This window comes from Petaurus breviceps, unplaced genomic scaffold, assembly GCF_028583685.1.
Source record: "Petaurus breviceps papuanus isolate PSGF00001 unplaced genomic scaffold, PetGlider_PUasm1.0 90881, whole genome shotgun sequence".
Taxonomy (NCBI): Eukaryota; Metazoa; Chordata; class Mammalia; order Diprotodontia; family Petauridae; genus Petaurus; species Petaurus breviceps.
The window spans coordinates 10,799,722-10,816,471 of NW_027187369.1; the positions used below are offsets into that span (position 1 = coordinate 10,799,722).

Sequence of the window (16,750 nt, forward strand, 5' to 3'; positions counted from 1 at the left end):
ATGGTAAAAAGGAGCCTCTTTAAGTGGGTAGGATTGTGTAGGCAGAACTGGGATGCATTCAAACAACATTAGTCAAACAGATCCTACCTCTTTTTTTGGTCAGTCTTCTTCCTGCCTGGTGAGGAAAGAGAAGGCCCTCCCCATCCTAAGCCAACATGTAGCCAGTGAGTATGGACCTCAGTTCTTTTCCTCAGTGTTTGTTCTTTTGTTTTAGATGGAGATTGGAGGCTATAACCTCCTTTCGAGTTTTGAAAAGTCAGATCCAGGATTAGAGATCATGCTAGAGTTTACCACCAGTGTTTCTAGTTTGGAGGCCCTGAAGAGTAAGGAGCAAACTTTGGGACACAGCCCAGTGATAACTGAGCCAAGAGCTCATCCAGCAGCAATGCTGAATTTTGATGTGAACTTGGTGGGACCAATGCTATATAAGAATAATGTTAAGTCTGAGCATTGTCCCCAGGGACTGAGGTGATATAAGGGAAAGTATACCCCCAAAGTGTTGGTGAAGAAATGTTTGTATATCTGTTATTGTTTTCTTTAAAGTAAATTGGTCAAATGAAACCAACACTAGTCATTGGCAGTTAACAATAAGGGAGACACACCAGAATGGAGCCTTGAGAGGACAGCATTAGAAAAGAAACACCCTGGTTCTACATGAGTACCCATAGCCCCTTAAAGGGCAGACCAGGCTAGCCTTGTTCAGAGAGAGTGGAGCTAGAGTACTCACATCACTTTGAACCAAGTAGATTAGGCCCAAAAAAGCACCTACTATTTGCCAGGCATAGTGCCTCTCTCTGGAAATCCAAAGACAAAAATGAAAGACAAATGGCCACACAATTGGTCATGGGGTGATGTTTTTTTCAATCATGACAGCTTCTAAATACCATCAACCACGTTATAGAACACAGATTCTTAACCCAAGGTTTGTGAATATATCTTTTTAATATTTTGCTAACTGTATTTTGATATAATTGACTTCTTTTGTAATCCTATAAATTTTATTTTCTTCATTTAAAAACATGATTCTAAGAAGGGGCAGACTGACAAAGAGGTTCATGACACACAGGAAAGATTAAGAACCCTTGTTACAGAAGATTTGTGATCTGTTTTGGTGGAGAGGGTGCCCACCCTAACATCGTAGATCCTTGAAGTATTTAAGTGACAAACTCAAGCATGTCCAAATGAAAACATCCCAGTGGTGAGAGGTCTGGAAATCTTGCCCTATAATGAATGGTGGAAGGAACTGTGTAACCTGACAAAAAGACAACTGAAGGGAGGTCTTAGCATTATTTTTTTAATGAAAATGAAAGAGGAATTAGACTTATTTTGTGAAGTTCTAGAGAACAGAAGTAGGACTACTGGATTACAGGCAGGTAGGTATAAGGAAGAACTATTTGGCAATAAAATGGGCTGCCTCATTGAGTTCTCCATCACTGAATGAGTTCAAGCAAAGACTGAATGACCACCTGTAAGGGATGTTGTAGCAGGGATTGCTATAAAGGTTCAAGATTGGGCCAGAAGACATCCATTTTCTAGATGTTGTGAACTGGGCACATGGGACAGCTTCTACTCAGCCTGGTATTGAAGTATCACTTCCTTCTCAAGATTGAGAGTTGGAGCAAGGTGATGATGATCCAGATCAGAAAAGAAAGGGAGGGGCAGCTAGGTGGCTCAGTGAGTAGAGCACTGGCCCTGGAATCAGGAGGACCTGAGTTCAAATCTAGACTCAAATACTTAAAATTTACTAGCTGTGTGACCTTGGACAAGTCACTTAACCCCAATTGCCCTGCCTTCTCCCCTCCAAAGAAGCAAAAAAAAAAAAAAAAAAAAAGAAGAGAAAGGGAGCTTGAGAACATCTGTAGCTTGAACCTATGGGAAATTGTCAACATTTCCATGCCTATGAATATCAGTATATGCACAAGATGGTAGATGAAAAGAGAAGAAACTAGTGGAGGAGATATCTATGGTCCTTTGCTTTCAGTATTTCCTAGTCTAACGTGTTTAAATGGACATAAAAATCCATTAGACATTTTGTATTTCATGCTTGGAATTGTACTTTTCCGAACATTTTCCATAGGCTCATTTACTCAGTTTACTTGATATATTCTGCTTGGTATTAGGGCCTCTGGAGTGTCATATGAAACTTGGCAAATAATATGCATGTGGCAGCTGCTAAGAGATCTAGTGACTTTACCAAGGACCACATCTGGCAATGCCTGGACTTGACAGAGACAGCTGACTGTCTAGGAGGGGGATGGGAATACTTGGGACCAATCCATCATCTCTTGTAGTGAAAGTGACCTCTATATTTTTTTGGTCCTAGATAAAGGAGCCTAAATAAATAGCTTCACCTTTAGTACCCATTTCTAAAGCATTTTCCTTACATTAGCCCTAAGAGAGAGGGAATCCAAGGATTCTGATTCTGCTACTGAACAATTGAACCCAAAATTTATGATGTGTTTATTAAATGCAAGGCTCATACTAGGCAATGGTGGTACAAATGTAAAAGTGTCTTTCCTAAAAAAGTTTACTTTCTAGTGGGGGTGGGGGAGGTTTATAGCACATACACCAATAAATAAAAAGGAGTTTGGGGAGGGAGATACTATTAGGATCAAGAAAGTCTTCAAAAAGGATGGCATACAAGTTGCCATCTTGAATAAGGATAAGAACTTTTTTTTTTTTGCTTTTTTTTGGGAGGGCAATTGGGGTTAAGTGACTTGCCCAAGTTTACATGGCTAGTAAGTGTTAAGTGTCTGAGGCCGGATTTGAACTCAGGTCCTCCTGACTCTAGGGCCTGTGTTCTGTTCACTGACGCCTAGCCGCCCCTAAAGATAAGAATTCTGAAAGGCAGAGATGAGGAGACAGCAAATTCTATGGCTAATGTGAGTGCATAAGGCGGGGGACGGGGACATGGAATGTTGACTCTCAGAGACAGCTAATAATTCATAAAATTAGCAAAGGGGAATAATATGAAATGAGGCTGGAAAAATAAATTGTAGCAAAATTGTGGAGGGTTTTTTTTATTCCATATTTAAACACCCCCCTTTCAAAAAAAAAGAGTATTTCTGTATACACAGCAGAACAGAAAAATAGAATTGTATGTGAAATTTTAAATCTCCATTTCATATATATTACTATAAAAAGTATATATTAAAGGGGTGGCCAGGTAGCACAGCGAGTAAGAGCACCGGCTCCAGTGTTGAGAAAACCTGGAGATCAAATCCCAGGCTCAGACACTTATCACCCACCCAAAAACACCTGGCCGTGTAACCTTGAGCAAGTTACTTAACCCCAATTGCTTAGGGGCGGCCAGGTGGCTCAGCGAGTAAGAGCATGGGGCTCAGATACTCAGCACCACACCCAGAAATAACTGGCTGTGTAACCTTGAGCAAGTTACTTATCCCCAATTGCTTTAAAAAAAAAAGTATATATTAAATCCACATGCTACTTTCAAACTATCCTATATGTGCTTCCTTTTGTTCTATTTTGTGCATTTTAATTTCAGTGGCCTTTTTTTTACATCACTATTGCTAAAATCCCTTGTCTTCCCTTTTGCCAACTTTTGCAACCCAATTAAGAGAAAGAAAGGAAAAAACTCTTGTGAACAGATTAGTATAGTCACAATGGCTATGTCTAAAAATGTATGCATCATTCTGTGCCCTGCGTCTACCACCTCTATCAGGAGGTAGATAGCATGCTTCATCATATGTCCTGTGGAGTAGAGGTGTTAAACTCTCAGCAGCCAGTGGTTGAGGCCTGCAAAATTTCCCAGGGTAGTCCAACCTAGATTAAAATGTGATTGGAATGGTGGTGGCTAAGTGGCGCAGTGAATAGAGCATTGGCCCTGGAGTCAGGAGGACCTGAGTTCAAATCCGGCCTCAGACACTTGACACAATTGCCAGCTGTGTGACTTTTGGTCAATTCACTTAACCCCAATTGTCGCCTAAAAAGCAAAAAAAAAAAAATGTGATTGGAAAATGTTTGACAAAAATAAATAAAAATATAATAACTCATAGGTAATGTTAATTTTTGGTTTTCTAAGTCAATATGCTGCCCGCAGGGATCTGTTTCTATTTGAATTTGACACCATTGCTCTGGACCACATGGTTGATTATTGTTTATCAGAATTCTTAACTCTTTGAACTCTGTCTTTACAATGTTGTTGCTAATGTATAAATTGTTCTCCAGGTTCTACTTACTTGACTCTGCATCAGTTCATACTACTCAGGAGTCTCTAAAATAGTTTCTTTCATCATTTCTTATGGTACGATAATATGCCATCACTTTCTTTTAAAAATTGTTCATGAGGGGCGGCCAGGTGACTCAGCAACTAAGAGCACCAGCTCCAGTGTTGGGATGACCTGGAGATCGAATCCCGGGCTCAGACACTCAGCATCACACCCAGAAATAACTGGCCATGTAACCTTGAGCAAGTTACTTAACCCCGATTGCTTAAAAAAAAAAAACAAATAAAAAAATTATTCATGTATTTTTTCAATTAATAAAAATCTATTTTCTCTCTCTCACTCACTTCCCCCTCCCCTTGAAAAAAGAAAAACAAATTCTTATAACAAATATGTATAGTCAAGCAAAACAAATTTCTGTAGTGACCATGTCTAAAAAATCTGTCTCATTCTGTACCCTGAGTTCATCACCTCTCTATCAAGAGGTGGGGAACATGTTTCATAATATTTTCTTTGGAATCATGGTTGTTTGTTGCATTGATCAAAATTTGTAAGTCTTTCAAAATTGATTTTATTTGCAATCTTGTCTTTATAAATAATGTTTCCTGGTTCTACAAACTTTACATTAGTTCCCATTACCCAGAATACTCTGAAATTGTCTCTTTCATCATTTCTGAGGGCTCAATAACATTCCATTACATTCATATACCATAATTTTTTTCAGCTGTTCTCTGATCTTTTTTTAGATATTCTCTATTCTATCCCCTTAGAATCTAGTTCTTTTCTTTTTCTTTTTCCTTTTGCTAATTTTATCCCTTCAAGATCAGGAAGTTTGTTTTGCTTGTGATTATCCCCTCTCACGTATTATCCTCTCTTGGCACTTCCTTATCCCTACTTCTTTCCCTCTTGAGTTTGATATATTTCTACAACAATTCTAGCTTTCTTTGTCCTCTTCAGATAAGTGATGTTCACCTGATACCTGTTCCCTCTACCCCTTCCTCCGTATTGCTATACTCTTCTTCTCATGTACCCTGATCATAAGAAATAGGGCTTAGGGAGAGAGGGAAGGGATATGGAAGGAAACGATGGAACCAAGGTAAGCACCTACTATGTATCAGGCACTGTGCTATGCATTTCACAAATATTCCACCCTTTCTTCCTCCTTTCTACATTACTGTATTCTTTTTACCTTCCCTTCTCTTTCCTCTCCACAAATGTTCAGGTCAGAGCCAATTCTTTTCCTTTCTCCCTTCCACCTCTATTTTTTTCTTAATTGACACCCTCATTACCCTTCAAAGATATTAAGGTTCTGAAAGTACACATTTCTTCTCCCCTATTAGAATGTTACCACTACATCATTATACGGCCTTTTCAATTGCTGAAAAAGATTAGCTTTCTAGATAAATATGTATTTGTACTTGCATTTCAAAGTTCCTATTCAACTCTGGTTTTTTCATCAAGAATGCTTGAAAATCCTCTATTCCTCCACAATAAATTTAAAATGTACATGCAACTCCATAGGGGGCCTTTCCTTATCCCCTTTAATTCTAAAGCCTTCCCTTTGTTGATTATTTCCAATTTGTCATATGTGTAGAATGTTTGTGCATAGTATTTTGCACATTCTCTCCCCCTGAGGTCTTTGAGGGCAGGGACTGTCTTTTGTCTTTCTTTGTATTCCCAGCTTGAAGCACACGGCCCAGAACATAGTTGTTTATCCTCTATTCTCGAAGAATACCACTTATATCAGAAAGGTGATGTCTTGGGGCAGTCAGGTGGCTCAGTGAGTAAGAGCACCAGCCCCAGAGTTGGGATGACCTGGGATCGAATCCGGGCTCTGATACTTAGCACCACACCTAGAAATAACTGGCCGTGTAACCTTGAGCAAGTTACTTAACCCCGATTACTTAAAAAAAAAGAAAGAAAGGTGATGTCTTGACTTGAAAGTGAATTGGATTGGGGCGGCCAGGTGGTGCAGTGAGTAAGAGTTCCGGCCCCGGCATCAGGAGACCCGGGATCGGTTCCACCCTCAGATACTGGGCACCCACATAAAATAACTGGCCATGTAACCTTGAGCAAGTTACTTAACCCCAATTTCTTTTAAAAAAAAGTGAATTGGATTTAAGTGAGGTAGGGCTGCACAGTCACAAGCCTCACTGGAACATAGTAGATGTTTAATAGATGCTCATTGGCTAACTGAACCTGAATATTACAGATCATACCATAAGAAAATTAGAAGGCAAGCAGATTTTAAATCTTTCACAGCTATGGGCAGGAGGCATATTCCTAAAAATAAGAGACAGAAGCAATTATAAAAGATAAATTGAATGTGACCTCTGGCCCAAAGCCCATTGGTATGGGACTCTCTCGTTATTGGTAGCAATGAATGCCCTGCCCTTTGTGAAAATGTAAAGCATATGCACCAACAAAATTAATACATGTGGGACAAGAAGAAAAGTAGACAAGTGGGAAAATCTTTGTACTAAATTTCTCAACTAAGGGTTCAGTATCTAACATATAGACATGAATAATAGAAATATATAAGACCAAAAGCTACTCCCCAATAGATAAGTGGTCAAATAATATGAATAAATAGTCTCAAAAGAAGAATGGACAAGGAGAAAGGCAACACAAGGAGGCCCCTTGTCTCTGCTGAGTCCTCCTCGATGCTGCTACCATGGAAATCAAAATTTTTGAAGTTATAAAACCCTTCTTTTCAGTCTTATCAGAAATTCAGACAACTAAAAGGAAGTTCTAACTTAGAGAGAAGATATTATGGACAGCTATAATATTGTTCATTTTCTCAGTATGTGGTCAGCCTAGAAGTTCACTTCTCTTCTGTCCTTCTCAAACTAGAAATACACTTTGCCTCTGTCGCTCCTTCCTCTGATTGGTTCTCCAAAAGCCTCCATTTTAAAAGCTTGGGCTCCACTCCTGACTCTCAAAACTTTCATATCCCTGAAAGTACTTCTCTACTTCTCTGTTCCCCTTTTATATGTTGTCTTCCCCAAATGAAATGTAAGCTCCCTGAGGGCAGAAACTGTCTTTCTTTTTGCTTCTTTTGCATCCCCAGCACTTAGAATAGTGCTTGACACATTGTAAGTGCTTACTTAATGACTGTTAACAAACATATGAAAGAATGCTCCAAACCAGTAATAATAAGAGAAATTCAAATCAAAAGGATCCTGAGGTTTTGGAATCTTCAGGGAATACTCTGACATCCCAGAAAATAATTCTAGGGGAAATCAGAATCCTTTGACCTGGGTTGCCCTCCTGTTCTGAGCACTGCCACTCTGCTCAGGTCCTCACCCTGAGGTTCTCTGATCTCCCTGGGTCTTTCTGACCTCCCTGGGGCTTTCACAGGAGAAAGACACAGATCCTTGTAAGCCATACAAGTCTCTGGCCATCTCTGATCCTACTACAAGGCATTGCTTTACCTGTTACAGTGCTGGTTTTGCTAAAGGCAACTTTCTCATTCCCCTGGGATTCTGACTGGTTTTTTATTCAGTTCTAGGGTGGAGAAAATCACTGACTGCAGTTTCTTCATGGATTTCTTGATCATTTTTCTGTCTGATGGTAATGTAAGGGTTTTTCTGCAATAGCTATATGGAAGCTGAGTGGCCTGCCTCCCATTCAGGCAACTATCTTGGCATGAAGTCCTGTGGAGGATTTTAAATGCCAGCCTGAAGAGTTGGTATTTTATCCTAGAGGTGACAGGGAGCCCCTTGATATTTGAGCAGTGGAGTGATATGGCCAGAGCTATGACTTAGAAAACTTATTTTGGCAGCTCTGGAGAGGATAGATTGGAGAGGTGAAGGAATAGAAGCTGGAAGGCCAATTATGGACCTATTACAGTAGTCCTGGCGAGTGATAAGGAAGACCTGAAGTAGTGTGGGGACCATGTGAATGGAGGAAAGAGAATGATTGCAAGAGATGTTGCAAGGGGCAGCCAGGTGGCTCAGCAAGTAAGAGCACCAGCTCCAGTGTCGGGATGACCTGGATCAAATCCGGGCTCAGATACTCAGCACCACACCCAGAAATAACTGGCCGTGTAACCTTGAGCAAGTTACTTAACCTCGATTGCTTAAAAAAAAAGAGAGAGAGATGTTGCAAAGGAAAGAATTGGAAATTGAGGGGATGCTTGTCATTTGGGGAGTCACAGTATATTAATGTAATGGAATACTATTGTTCTATAAGAAATGATGAGTTGGTGGATTTCCGAAAAACATGGCAAGATTTACATGAATCAATACAAAGTGAAATGAGCAGAACCAGGAGAACACTGTATACAGTAACAGCAGCATTGTTTGATTGACTTAGCTCTTCTCAGCAATACAATGATCCAAGACAATTCCAAAAGACTCATGATAGAAAATGCTATCTACATCCAGAGAAAGAACTGATGGAATCTGAAAGCAGATCAAAGCATACTATTTTTACTTTCTTTATTTTTTTCATGGTTTTTCCTTTTGTAAACTGTAATTGTTTTGCAAACTGTTTCTTCTTTCACAACATGACTAATATGTAAATAGGTTTTACATGATTGCACATATATAACCCATATCAAATTGCTTGCAATCTTAGGGAGGGAGAGGATAAGAAGGGAGAAATTTTGGAAAAATTTTATAAAAAATGAATGTTAAAAATTGTCTTTACATGCAATTTGGAAAAAAGAAAATACTATTAATTTTTTAAAGAGATGGTTCAAGGGTAAAGTGACAAGACTTGTAACTAATTGAATGGGAGGGGTCAGAAAGAGTAAAGAGTCAAGGATGACTTTGAGGTTTTGAATAAAGGAGGACAGTGATGCCCTCAAAAGAAATAGAATTTCGAAGAGGGCTAGATTTGGGGGCAGAAGATAACCAATTTTGTTTGGACCTTGTTACATTTGAAATGTCAACAGGACAATCTAGAGTGGAGACATCCAGCAGGCAGTTGGAGATATAAGACTAGTCTTCAGGAGTGATATTGAGGCTGGATATATAGATATAGGAATCACAAGCATAGAAATGATTACTGAACCCATAGGAGCTGATGTCACCAAGGGAGGGAGACAAGAAAAGGACCCAAAACAGAACCTTGTGGGACACCTACACCAAGATAGAGAGAGAGAGAGATGATGATCCCCCAGAAAAGAACTTTCATATAGGTAGGAGAGCCAGGAAACAGTGGTGTCATAAAAGCCAAGAGAGGGGAAAGAATCCAGGAGAGGATGATCAACAATGTCAAAAGCCATGTAGAAATCAAAAGGAAAGAAAAAGTCACCACATGTAGTCACTAAGAGACTGTTGATAACCTTGGAGAGAGGAGTTTCATAGGAGTTGGGGAGGTGAGTCAGATTTCAAGGAATTTAAAGGAAAGTGGGTGGTGAAGAAGTAAAGGCAAAGCACATAGATGATCCTTTCTAGGAGTGTGATATTGGGGGGGGGGAAGGATAGCTTAAGGGGATAGCAAAGATAATAAAAAGAGAGCAACCTGAGCACACTGCTAAACAAGTGGGGTGAGGGAGCAAGTAGGTAAGAGGCAGGCTGATTACTTGGTAGGGATTTTGCAAAGGGGATTCCTGGTCAAGTGTGATTTGAATTAGATGGACACTGAGGGCCCTTCCAGCTCTGAAATTCTGTGAGTCTGTGGCTCATGACATATGTCCTTGATTTTGCTGAAAGGAAGGATTGGGGTGGCTTGGGGGACTTGAGGAGAGGTAAGGTTTGGAACAACTGCTGTGGTGAGTATTAAAGAGAGTCAATCAGAGAGAATAAAAGAGACTGTTGTGTGTCCTTGAGGACCCAGTTCAGATTAGATAATATGCATTTGTAGTGAACCCATTTGGCACAATTTCATAACTTCCTCCAGCAACATTCAGCAGCTTGGGAGTGTAAGGGAGGAGGGGGAAACAGGTGGTGGGTACATGGCAGAGTGTGCAAAAGGACCAAGGCGGAGGGGCATTCAAGTGTGAAGGAAATTAAATAGTTGAGAGGGCCAACTATAGGGCCAAGACTGTAAAGGGAGGAAATTGAGACCAGAGAAGGGGTGATGGAAAACGTAGAGAACAGGGATAGGCAAAATGCCTAAAAGTTACACTGAGTACAAAGAATAGGGTTAGGAGAAGTGAGGGAGAGGAAGAGACTTGAAAGGATAGGAAATTGTGATGATGGACAGGAAGGGCAGACAAATGACAAATATTAGAGGAGACTCAGTTATGGGTCATGTCAATCTTCCTGTGCTCTAGAAGATATGACCACCTCTCCAGCAGGCTGAGGTAGAAAGAAGATATAGCATAATGGGAATCAAAAAAAAAAGATGATATACTGGGATGCTAAGACTATCAGCATGTATATTGAAGTCTCCAAATTTGAGGGTAGGGCTTGTGGTGGAGAGGAAGACTGACAGACCACTTCAATCTCTTGAGAAAGGATGGAGAATGCCCTGGTAGCCTGGATACCTGAAGATCTGAACTGGAAAATGTGGATTTGGATGTAATAACCTTTGGAGGGTTTGGAAGTGCCAGTAAGTGGGCTCACTCTTCCTGCGTGTATTAGGTCCAGTGTGTTAGGGATCATAAAAGAAGGAGCAACCAGCATGGCAGAGGGTGACCAAGAATTCTGCATCATCCTGAAACAACCAAGCTTTTGTGAAATGCAAGGAAATAGATTATGAAAGAGGTCTATGATGAAGGTAAGCTTGTTCATATTACAGTAGAGTTTCCAAAGGCTACAGTGAAAGGGAGGTCAGAGGACTTCCTTAGAAAAGACCTGAATGAGAATAAGAGAAGAGAGAAGTAGCTGGGGAAGGGAGCTGATGGTGTTGACTGATGGTGATCCTGAATCACTGAATTAGTGGAGCAGGAGATGAGTGTTTGCTATCCATTGAACAGGGAAACTACAAGTTGATTTGGGTTCCCACCTACTAGAGGCAGGTGCATCTGAATTCATGATATGTTTGCTCTCCAAGTACAGGGGAGATAGGTTTGGAACTCATAGGGAACTCAGGCTGATCACCTGAATGAACACATGATCATCAGGGCTCTAGGGTCCTAAACAGTCAGTATTGTTTGAGAGCCTCACTCCAAAATGGTGATAAATGAGTTACTCCCAGAATATCCAAACACACAGTGCACATGGCTGGCTCCTGGTCAGGCCCAGTGTCTGTGGCCTTTATTTTGTAAAATTAAGGAGTTGAACTAGTGCCTTGTACATTTTTCTTGCTCCAGACTTCATCCTTGTGGGGAACAACCCATGTGGAAATTCCCTCCACAGATGTGGATAAGTATCTGTAACTTGCAGTCTTAGAGATATATCTGAGGACACAGAGAGATTAAGTGACTTGCCCATAGTCACATAGCCACTATGTGACAGACATAGGAGACTAGAATCCAGATCTTTCTAACTCCAAGGCCAACCTTCCTTATCATGGTGTCTTCTTGCCATAGTAGATGTTTGTTGTTCAGTGATTTTTTTCAGCTGCATCCGACTCTTCATGAACAAACACTTTTGGTTTGCCATTTCCTTCTTCATCTCATTTTACAGATGAAGAAACTGAGGCAAACTTGCCCAGGGTCACACAGCTAGGAAGTGTCTGAGGCAAGATTTGAACTCAGGAAGAAAATCTTCCTGATTCCAGAGCTGGTGCTCTGTTCACTGCAGCGCCACCTAGCTGCCCCAGTAGATGTTTAATAAATGTTGATTATATTAAATGACCTCTACGGTCTCTTCTAGTTTTAAATGTTATAAAGCTATTCTCATTTTTTTTGCTAGGAGGAAGGTGAAAGACTAGGTACTAGACCCCTGGACCTGTGATTTCACTGGTGTAGGGAGCAAAGGGAAGTAGAATAAGCATTTATATAGTGCCTACTATGGGCCAGGCACTGTGCTATATAGATATTATATCTCATTTCATCCTCACCACAACCCTACGAGGTATTTGCTGTTATTATCCCCATTTTGCAGTTGAAGAAAGTGAAGCAGACAGTAGTTAGGCAACTTGCCAAGGGTCACATAATTAGTAAGTGTCTGAGACTGGATTTGACCTCAAATCTTTCTAACTCCAGGCCCAGTGCTCTATCCACTGAGCCACCTAGCCATGTAGAGACTTCATGGTAAAGAAATTCCCTGAACCAGTGAAGGTCAGTACCTACTCTGCAACTTATAGCCTTAGAGAATTGTCAGAGGAGTACTGAGAGGTTGTGATTTTCCCCAGGTCACATAGCTGGTATGTGTGTGTGTGTGTGTATGTGTGTGTGTAAGGAGGGTGATTGAAGAATTTCATGACCAACTGGATGAATCTACATGGTGGTGAGCCTCTGTTGTAGACTTTGAAAGGAAATTTTATCTATCTATCTAATATTATTAACATAATATAATAGAAATATATGTTATGTAACATTATTATATAATTGGAAATATATTAATAAATTTGGGGATACTAGGGTAATGGAAGCAAGCAATGACTTCTGATTAGACATATGTGAGGTGATGCAGAATGAAGGCAACAATCAGAGATGGGTACACATTGATATTTGTTGCTGTTCAAGTAAGAAAGAAGGAAGACTAACTGAAAGGAGTGCCCAGACCAAAAGCATTTTCTTTGCTGTTTCATTCTATTCTGCCATGTTAAAAGGTAAGAATTTTGTGTAAAATTGTGCCCCTTGCTTTGTGTGGTTTTTTTTTATTATTTTTGTTGACAATACATTTAATATAAGTATTTAAACTTTAAAAAAAAAAAGAGACTTAAAACCTCATCTCCCTTTATTGGAGTCTAGCTCTCTGTCCACTATGCCTTGCCATGCTGCTTCTTTCTCATTTAAAAAATGACAATGACAGTGACCCTTGGGGAGATGGAGTGGCTTCCCTGAAGCACCCAGCCAGTAATTAAGATAATAATAACTGAGATAATACTTTGTATAGTGCTTAGCATAGTGCCTGGCACATACTAAGTACTTATTCCCTAAGTGGCAGGGCTAGGATTCAGACTTGGTCAGAGGCTTCATCGTCTACCTGATATTGCCTTAATAAGAATCTAATAGAATCTTTCATAGTAATCGTGCTCCAACTTCAACACTAGCTGGAAGACCTAGGCTTGTGAGTCGTACCATAGTTCCCAGCTTCTGGTCCTAACACCAGATTGTGGGTAATTTTGAAAGGATGTATTTTGATTGCCAGAAACATGAATCAATGCAATAATTGTTCTTTTCAATGTATATGTTTGGGGTGGGGGAACAGGGAGGAGGTTTATCTTTCATAAGTACAAATTAGAGATGGAGAGAGACTCAGCTAAAAGTCTGTGATGTATGGGTGAATTGACAAGAGTCCCACAGAATGAGTCCTGTGGATGGGTTTCCATTGGAGAGAGTACTCACTTCTTTAAAACCATAGCTCAAAATGTATGTGAAGTTATTCAAAGGCCCAGCACTGATGTTTTTTTTTTAATGCTTGCTAGGTGATTTCTGACAAAATACAGAATGTCAAGGAACATTCCACAAATTTTTTTTTGGACAAATAAAGTTTATGTAGGGCTTTGAAAGAGCTAGAAAGCTCAAAAAGCCCAGCCTGCTTAGGACAGAGCACTGATTGTTGGTGCTACATTTAAAATAAACCACACTCATTTGGTCATGGAATGCTTTTGGCCTTAAAACGTGGTGGGGCCAAGGAGGGTGTGGAAGTGAGGTCTGGGAGTATGGAATATGCCTGGAATAAAAGTAGAGAGTTGAAAACATTTATGTAGATGATATATAAAGAAATAAAACTAAGCCTATTTCCATACTGAAAAAAACTACCAAGCATAATAAATCAGTTTTTAAAAACATATTAAATGTACTATCAACAATCAAATAAATATCAATCAAATAAACACACAAAACAAGAGGCAAATATCTTTTTTTTGCTTTTTGGAGGGAGGAGGGTAGGGCAATTGGGCTTAAGTGACTTGCCCAAGTTCACACGGCTAGGTTTTTGTGTGTGTGTGTCAAGTGTCTGAGGCTGGTTCCAAACCCAGGTCCTCCTGATTCCAGGGCCAGTTCTCTACTCACTGCACCACCTAGCCACCCCAAGAAGCAAATATCTTATACAAAACTCTTACTTTTTAATATGGCACAACTAAATAATTAAGGAAAGAAGTAAAAAAAATACTTTTGGTCTGGGTCCTCTTCTGGTTCAGTCCTTCTTTGCTGTGTTGAACAACAACAAAAAACATCATCATATACCCATTTCTGTGACTTTTGGTCTGCATCACTTCATATAAGCCTAATCAGAAAACCTTGCAGCCTTCTATTACACAAATGTCCCACAATTTATTCAACAATTTTCAAACTGTATTATTATTATTCTATACTGTTATATATTTGGTACATATATTATTTCAGAGGCTTGAAGGCTCTGTTGAGCCCTGTAGACTCATCTGTTGGTCAGTAAGCTCCCCAATCACTCCCTTTACACAAATCATATTTCTGATATTTTCAGATCTTAGAATTGAGCCTTAGAGTCTAACCCCTTCATTTTATAGCTGAGGGAATCAAGGACCAGACAGGTTAGTGATCTGCTTAAAGTCCCACAGGTAGTAAGCCCAAATTTGAATCCAGGTACTCTGACTGTGAATAAGCTTTCCATGGTACCATGCTGCCTCTCGAAGCTGGGCCCACTGTGAAAAAAATTACTAAATTTCTTTGTTGATATGCAAAGAAACAAATAAAAAAAAACAGGAGAGGAAGGGAGGGAGGAGCAGAAATTGGATGACCACAGGGAAATGGTTTGAGTACCTGTCTCTTTGCTGAAAATACTAAAGAAACAGAAAGATCCAAAAAAGATGCTAATGGGTTTCAAGGGAGAAATATCACATCCAACCCTACCCAAATTAACTGATTTAAATGACTTATTTAAGAGAAACCAACTTTACAGACAGCCAGTTCCCAAAAACAAATGCTACCCAGACAGCAGGGAGTAGCAAAATGTGCCGATTTTATTTGCTACCAATTGATTATGACTTCCAAGGTTCCTTCTAGCCTTAAGGCTATGAATCTATGAATGTATATGGAATGATTTTTTTTAATTGTGGAAAACCTGGTAAATCTTTATTAGTGCTTTAAAAAGAACCTGAAACAAGACCAGGGCCAAGAATTTTGGGGGCTATGGGAAATATTACAGCTATTTCATGCAGTGTCTACATAAATGTTGACCCAAGACTAGCTAAGGCACATACTAACATACTAACAATTTTCAAAAATATCCAACCTATGTTGATGGGAGAGGTAGAGGAATGGAGGGAAAGTGTCCCTCCAGGGGCAGCTAGGTGGCACACAATGAGTAGAGCACCAGCCTTGAAGTCAGGAGGACCTGAGTTCAAATCTGCCCTCAGTCACTTAACATTTACTAGCTGTGTGACCTTGGGCAAGTCACTTAACCCCAATTGCCCTGCCTTCCCCCCTCAAAAAAAAAAAAAGACCAAAAGTGTCCCTCCCACCCCCTGCAAAAAAATGAAGAAAAGTGTCAAGGAAATACTTAAGAAATACACAGAAAAAATTTCAGAAGGAAACACACACAGGCAGACAGTGTTGGTAGTACTGTGTTAAATGTAACATATGGGGTTATGGACTGGACCAGTGATTTCAATGGGAAAGGGATGAAGAAACTCCCTTTACCAATGCAGGTTGGCACCTTGTCTGTTATTTTTAGTCTCAGAGAATTATCTAGAGAATTGAGGTAGTTAAGTGACATGGTCACAAAGCCAATATGTATCTAAGGTAAGACACAAATTTAATATACATTTTTTGTAAAACCAGGTTGCAAGTAATAGAAACTCATAGTTTCATGGACTATATTCTATTTATGTTCTTTGCATATGAAAATGTTCATGTTTGCTCATGCTTGTCAAATGCATAATAAAGACCATTTTAAAAATTAAATAAAGGACCTAGCTTATTTCTGACTTTTAAAAGAAAAAAATAGCCAAAGTAAACAAAGATGTAACTTTCCAATTTCCATCCACTTGGGTTTAGCTGTAAGTGTGCCAGAAAATAGTTAAGATCTGTATAAACCTGTTGCAAACAGTCATTTTGTCCTAAAATTTTCAGTAGCTATACTGAGGATTAAATTCTTAGCCTGGGAATCAAGACCCTATACCATCTATTTCCAAACTGCCTTTCAAGCCTTATTTCTCAGTCCTTAACTACACAAAATCATTGCTGAGTCCAGACTAGTCAACCTACTGTCTCTTGAATCTACCTTTCCATTCAGAATAGAACATTCTGTAATGTTTTGTGTGGTATGGGATCACTTTGTAATGCTAAAATATTCATTGTGTCAAGACAATGACTTTTATTGATCCAATCTACCAGAAACTTTAGAAAAGTGATATATTCAGGCACAGCTTTTCATCAACTCACTTTGTTGGTGGTCCCAACCCTTTCAAGGCCAGAGAAGAATCCCCAGTGAGAGTAAATTGTGGATTGAGCTGTAACACCAAGGAGAGTAATAGCTTCATTGTTGCCAACCAGCCCACTACAAGTTTCACCATTTTGTGGGAGACCCACTTCACTTTCCAAAAATGCCACCAGGCCACAATCAGTGCCAGTACTAGAA

The 16,750-nt window shown here is 39.7% G+C and overlaps 1 protein-coding gene across 2 annotated transcripts in view; it reads left to right on the plus strand.

The window, feature by feature from the left end:
• HPRT1 (hypoxanthine phosphoribosyltransferase 1) overlaps window positions 1-16,750 on the plus strand; it is a 65,561-nt gene that overhangs the window by 9,830 nt on the left and 38,981 nt on the right. The window contains exon 1 of one of the 2 annotated variants that reach the window (XM_069074108.1): window positions 38-164. The exons of the other annotated variant lie outside the window; for it this stretch is intronic. The gene's annotated coding sequence lies outside the window, so the exon portion shown is untranslated. Of the gene's footprint in view, window positions 1-37; window positions 165-16,750 lie in introns of those variants that run through there. 2 annotated transcript variants of the gene reach the window in all.